This window comes from Saccostrea echinata, unplaced genomic scaffold, assembly GCF_033153115.1.
Source record: "Saccostrea echinata isolate AGI-Se365-2 ecotype Australia unplaced genomic scaffold, CSIRO_AGI_Sech_v1 ptg000028l, whole genome shotgun sequence".
Classification (NCBI taxonomy): domain Eukaryota; kingdom Metazoa; phylum Mollusca; class Bivalvia; order Ostreida; family Ostreidae; genus Saccostrea; species Saccostrea echinata.
In genome coordinates this window covers 12923013-12930115 of record NW_026889777.1, presented here as the reverse complement: position 1 = coordinate 12930115, position 7103 = coordinate 12923013, and positions in this window count along the sequence as shown.

Here is a 7103-nt window from a genome sequence, read left to right as displayed (position 1 = left end):
AATATTAAATTAAATTTTTCTCCCATTATCAACTGTGTTTCATCACTCCCGCGTAGTTATTCTTTTTGCGTGATCAAAGCCATTAATAGATATCATGCTATTTTGCCCTATTCAGAAATTTTTAAGATAAAATGCCACGTTACCCTTTAACATTGACATTCAGATATATTTTATCATTTACCACCCATCAAAATATTAAAGACAGAATATTACTTTGCTATTTTACTATCCATCATTATCATTAAAAGTATATTGCCATTCTAATCGCCATCATTTTTTTTTCTAAAAAAGATAGTATGTTAGTTTAAGGTCTATAATAGTAAATATAAAGAGACATATAGCCATTTTACCCTCCAACATCAACATTAAAATGTACTACTTGCTATTATTTTACCTCCATCATATTTTTCAGATTTAGTTTTCCTTTTCTTCACTATCATGAAAATACAGAGATAGTATGTCATTTTCCTCCGTCGTCAAAGCAAAACATAACACCCATTATTAAAATACAGAGAAAGTATGTCATTTACACCCATCATCAAAACAAAGGATATTACCTAACATTAATATTATCATGTCATTTTCTTTCTTATCCTGAATGCTCTAAATCTTTGAATCATTGTACATCTAACTACCCCCATAATAAATGTTCAGAGGTAATATGTTATTTAACTCTAAATTATTAAACAATTCGAAATGACGTCATTTTCGCCAAGGCAACATCCCCGTCACTAATGCAATATAAATTCATTTTACCATTCATTGAAATAACTTTCATTTCATGTTATGAAACTATGATGTTAGTTTTCCGTAACTACTAGTAATTAAGGGATTTTATATTACAGTCCCTGAAACGTTCTACTTTCCCACTTGAACGGTGAGCGAACGCTGAACGAACTCTGAACGAACGCAGAGCGAACGGTGAGTGAACGATGTGTGAACGCTGAACGCAACTTGGTGAACGATGTGTGAACGGTGAACGGTGAGCGAACGCAGAACGCGAACGGAGCGCAAACGCGAACGCAAAGTGAACGGTGAACGAACGGTGAACGCAAGATGAACGATATATTCGGAATGCCTCTGATCTTTTCCTTGCATTGAAACTATTTTATTGTATTATAATGTCAGGTGCCAAAAAAAAAAAAAAAAAAAAAAAAAAAAAAAAAAAAAAAAAAAACAAATAATAAATAAGTAAACAAATAAATGAATGAATAAATAAGTCAATAAAATAAATTCTCCAAAATTGTCCTAAGAAAGACGATGCACGCACAATAAGTTTTTAATCACACGATTTTTATCGCATTAAAACATTGCAATTGTTGCCGAACGCTGAAGCATAAAAGATATTATTTTTAGTTGGAAAATAAAAATGTTTATTCTTAGTTGATAACAAATCAGAGAAAACTTATGATTTATAGAATGAATTAAAGCGGTTGTAACTTATACTCATATATATATCTCCGTGTCAAGGCGATTTCGTGTAAAGTAACGAAAAAAATTAATTACATTTATACGCTCGTATTTTAAATTTTTAATACAATAATATATTATGTGTCATTCCTATTTTTCATCATGATTTATTGAGCAGACGTCTACATGTATCTCTAGATGGCCGTGATTATACTCGGACAAGATGATACAAAGATACATATTCATATTATTTGTTATAAATTCAATTTCAGAACTTGATAATTAAGTAATATGGTGTTATAGTTTTTATTAAACAGACAAATGAGAGAGAGAGAGAGAGAGAGAGAGAGAGAGAGAGAGAGAGAGAGAGAGAGTAATATTCAGTTTTAGCCCCCCCCTCCTTCAGGCTTCACCAAATGTTTGTACCTATATCAAACAAAAACTCTGAAATTTTTTTCTAAATATATCAGACAGTGAAAGTAACTTTTTTTTTTTATCAACAAATCATATCCATTTTGACAGTCATACTCGTTTTTATTTTCCTGCTTCAAGTTCACACGAAGTCCACGTGCTTGTCCTGTCAATCAAAATCATTCGACACTGTGCTGGTGTGAAAGTTTCGTCATATCGAAGACGAACTGCGAGTATTTCCAACAAGTTATAACAATTATTTTTATCATTTCTAGATTTGATTCCAACATTTGAATAATAAATTAGTAAAATACATTGGGCATTAACACTTGAATGTGAAACATACTCTCTGCCAATTTCAAATACCACCGCCGACACGTGTACATTTTGATCTACTATTGTTTTGTGACTTTTTTAGATGCATGTTTGTTTTGAGACTGAAATATTTGTTCAAAAAAAGACCGGAGCTTTGTTTTTTAAATGTTAATTAAAATATTCTGGAAATACGGTACTGACTAAGTCACCGATTTAGGGGGAAAGGGGGGGGGGAATTAATCATATCGAATGGCAAACATATAAAGTTACGGTGAAGAAAGATTTTTTTTTTCTCTATAACTATAGACTTTACATATTACAGTAGAGAAATTCTGTAGTGCATTACATTTTAAATAAATATTTCCTTTAACCACACTATCAATTTAATTCGTTCTAAAGATAATAAATTAACAGGATATCCGCAGTACTATGTATAACTCTCAGAACTAGTTCTATTTTATTTTGTAACAACATTTATTTTCCAGAGTAATTTAATAAATAACCTAACAGCTAAGTTAGAATAATAAAAATATATATCGTAGATATTTTTCCTCATGAAATAATGATTCTTCAAACACGATATGTTAGTTAATAAATTAAAAAAACCTGTAACTCCTTAAGTACAAAAAGATAAGTCCTTTCACTTCGGAGTTCCGAATGACAATGAAAACTGAACGATAGGTGAACGCTGAACGCAAGGTGAACGCAAAGTGAACGGAACGAAGAGCGAACGCTGAACGGTGAACGCAAAACTGTGAACGGAGAGCGAACGGTGAACGCAAAACTGTGAACGGAGAGCGAACGGTGAACGCACGCTGAACGAACGGTGAACGCACGCTGAACAAACGGTGAACGAACGGTGAGCGAACGGAAAAATGGGAAAGTAGAACGTTTCAGGGACTGTAATTTTATACTACTCATTGCATATATATTTTATATTAATGCAATAAGTAGTTTGATAGCTCATTAATCCGTTTAATTTCCTATTTCATCCCAGACAAACTTATCACTAAAAACGCCATATCTTATCTCCCTTTACTGAATAAAAAGCTTGTAAAACAGTTTTTGTGTATTGCCACCTTTGTGACGTTGAATAATTTGTTTGAAATTCTCAAAAGTATTACTGACAATGTCAGATAATTTTAACAAAATATGAATATAAGAAATAAACCAATTTTGTAAAGAGAGATGATAAAAAAAATTTAGTGATTAAAACTTAGACTTAATGAAAAAGCATGAAAATTGGCCCGAAAATTTTTATAACTCTAAATAATAATAATAAAAAAAAAATGGCGGAGGCGGAGCGGAAGGAGGTAATTCACAAACGTGAAAAAAGTCCGTCCTCCAAGACTGTGGGTGGGAGAAGAGGCAGCGTGACGCACTGCGTGGCCTGAAGTTTAATTGTTAGATTTTGATTGGTCAAATTCTGCCTCTCCTTAGACATGAAACAAAATAACCAGTAAGAAATCTGATGTAAACTTAAATTTATTTATATTAATGCACTAAGTATTTTAATAGTCCGGTAACCCATTAAATTGCTTATTTCTTTCCATAATCCTCTCTTCACTGAAAACACTATGTCTTATTCTCCTTTAATGTACAAAATGCCCGTAAAACAGTTTGCCGTCTGTTGTTACACTTGTGACGTTTAATAATTTGTATGAAATTCTCAAAAGTATTATTAAAAATGCCATGAGGGTCATTTCTATTTTATTTAAAGTTATATAGCTTAATGTTCATGACAACGAAAGGTGAATTCATCTAAATTTGAAATGCTGATTAGTTAGGGTGTTATTGACTAGTTATATATCGCAATCAACAGTCTCGTTTCAAGTCATCATTTCGTAAGTTCCATGGTCGATACAATTACTTAATCAGCTAATACAATTCATGATTAAGTCAATGCTGACATGACGTTTTTCATACTTATTGTTAGGCCATTATTTACCCACTGAATTGTCCACGGATTTTCCTGTTATTTCCCGATAATGACAAGAAGTATACGGTGTGACCAGTCGGCAGGGGATGCTCACTCCTCTATGGCACCTGATGTTTTAGAGGTCCGTGTTGGCTCTGCTCCTGATTAGTATTGTTTGATTGGACTTTTAAGCTTGAATGCTGTTCGTTATCTCCATATTTTTCATTTCATTATTCCTAACACAATGATTCCATCCACTTTTTACAGTTTGTAAAAAGTTATTATTTGAAATTAAAATTAATTTAAAATTGAAATTACATCTTTGAAATCTATTCACACTTCAAATGAACAGTGTGTTGCGATTATATACGATACTGTTGGTCAATCTCTATAAGGTGTACATTAAACATCTGGTTTGAACAGATTTGAACTGATACTTTCAAGATACCATTTTCCTGGAAACTGCATAAGAAAGATAAACCAATAATGAAAAATGTATTGCTTCACCAACCTTGTATTATGAAAATTTTACCTTAATATATTGCCATTTCAATTTGGCAGGACTTTGGTTTTCCTACACTCTTGTCATCTTTTCATTTCGCAGCCCCCCCCCCCCCCCAACCAATACTAGTTCTGGACTCTATTACAGTAATGCTTGCAATCTGAAAAGGGAAACCCAAGAAATTTAGTATTCTTCAATTGCAATTGTTATGAATCAATGCGAGTAGGAAAATTGGTGTATATCCACGTTTAGAATATATACTAAGGAGGTGATCTTCATGACATAAACTCAGGTGTTAATCTTGCAGACAAATACACTTTCTGAATACAAATATCTCTTGTTTTTAACAATTTAGAGAAATTTTTCACGTTTATTTTCAAGAAATTTAAAAATTCTTTTGACATATTATAAATAATTTATGATCTAGAATTCTTGAAATTTGTTGGCAATATAAATTAGATTTTTTTTTCTTCTAAATTTCAATCTCTTTCTCTCTCTCCCCTCTATTTCTTTTATATAGATAGATTTGTGATACAAATAAATGATGCATTTCTTCTTCCATAAATTTCCTTTTTTTCTCCAACAAATACAATCGTGAAGCTTGAAAAATCCTTTAGATATGAGAACAAATGGCTGACATTGACTTCAGGGATGCATGGGATAATCGTAATCGATTGTAATGATTACTTTTTTTCAAGTAATTGACAGTAATTTGTAATCGAAGAGATTTTCGATTACTTGTAATCGTAATTTAATCGATTACAGCTAAAATTTTCAATGTAATTATAATTACTTTTTGGATAACTTTCGATTATTTTATAATAAATGAATGTTATTTTGGAGAATTATTTCCAGTCAGTCACACATAAATATCAAATATAAACCACCTAGTGTAATGTTTGGATTTCCTAACTTTTATTATCATAAGTTAAATAATGTTCTGAATAAAACTTGCATTATAGACCAACTGGTCTAGTATTAAATAATTCAGAAGTGTATTTCAACTTTTTATTAATAAAATATACAGATTTTTCGTGTGCATTTTACATTTGATCCACTGTCCTCTTGCTGTATGTCCTATTTCATATTTCAAATGTTGAAAAACGTTGCCTTGTAATAGAAAATTATAAATAGCAAAAACAGATTTAAGTGCTATATCAAATATAAATAATTTGGTAAATAAACTACATTGTACTCGAAAAAAAGAAGATGGAAATACTTATTCATATCTGAAAACGTTTAAACAACTTCAAACTTGTGTTTTAGTTACTTTAGAATTTGCAAAATCATTCTCATGTTTTCATTCAAAATTGTAAAATTGCTTTTATATCAGTGAGAGGTTATAAGTGTCTGTAAAAGAGGGAGTGTGTCACTGTGTTTGCTTATCTTAATTGGCTAATTAATTGACTGAGACATCCCTGATTTGCAGACAATGAGGTGTAAACTGTGAACTATCTAGTGTTGTCAGGAATGTTTAATATGTACTGTCAACATACGGGCAGCCCAAATACTTCTAATGAAGTAATTCACAAAAAAATGTTAAATAATTTTTGAAACAAGTTAATAAATATGGAGGTTCAGACCCAAGATTGAAAGGAATAATTATTTCCTTGGCATATTTTATTGTAGGAATCATGTCTCCACTTTCCATGGTAGAGAATCCCTCATTTGGGCATTTAGTGAGAACGTTAGCCAGAATAAAACCTTAAAAGAATCTGCACTGAAACTGCAGGAACACATTCAAACTTAAGTGGATTACATCAACATTTACCATTTAAATATTGCTCTGAAATATGAAGGGATGAAAACTTGGAAGTAATCGATTATTAATCGATTACATCTTCCAAAGTTATCGATTACAATCGATTACAGGACCAAAATGAGTGTAATCGATTAATAATCGATTACACAAAATTCCTCTCTTAGTAATCGATTATTAATCGATTACGTTTTTCAGTAATCGTGCCCATCCCTTGTTGACTTTCAAGTTTAGCCACTTGACGGCATGTTATGAACAGCAATCTTTAGATATCATGAGTAGTCCTTTGCAATTGACAATTCTTTTTTGAAGAACCATATTCTTAATTTAATGAATGTATGTTTGTCTGCAGATATTCGTTTCACGTACTTCATATGTTAATATCTTTTAGAATCTATGACGATCCTCCTTCCAACTATTTCTACCAGTCACGTTAGCCTAGTGGCACGGCGTCTGCTCGTGAATGGGAGGCCGGGACTCGATTCTCGTTCACCGCACCGCGTCAAATCTAAGAGGTACACATTAGTAGTGACTGTCCTTCGCCAAGCGTCCGTCGTAAGAGGTGCAAGTAACGGGTCTTTAGGATGAAACCTTAAAAACCGAGGTCCTGTGTCACGGTAGGAGTTGGCATGATAAAGAACCCCCACTGCTAAATGACCCTGAGTGCCGAGTATAGGTCTATATTTGAACCCTTCACCGGCATACGGTGACCTCTCTATATGAGTGAAAAATTCTCGAATGGGACGTAAAACAACATACAATCAATCAATCAATCAATCTATTTCTTC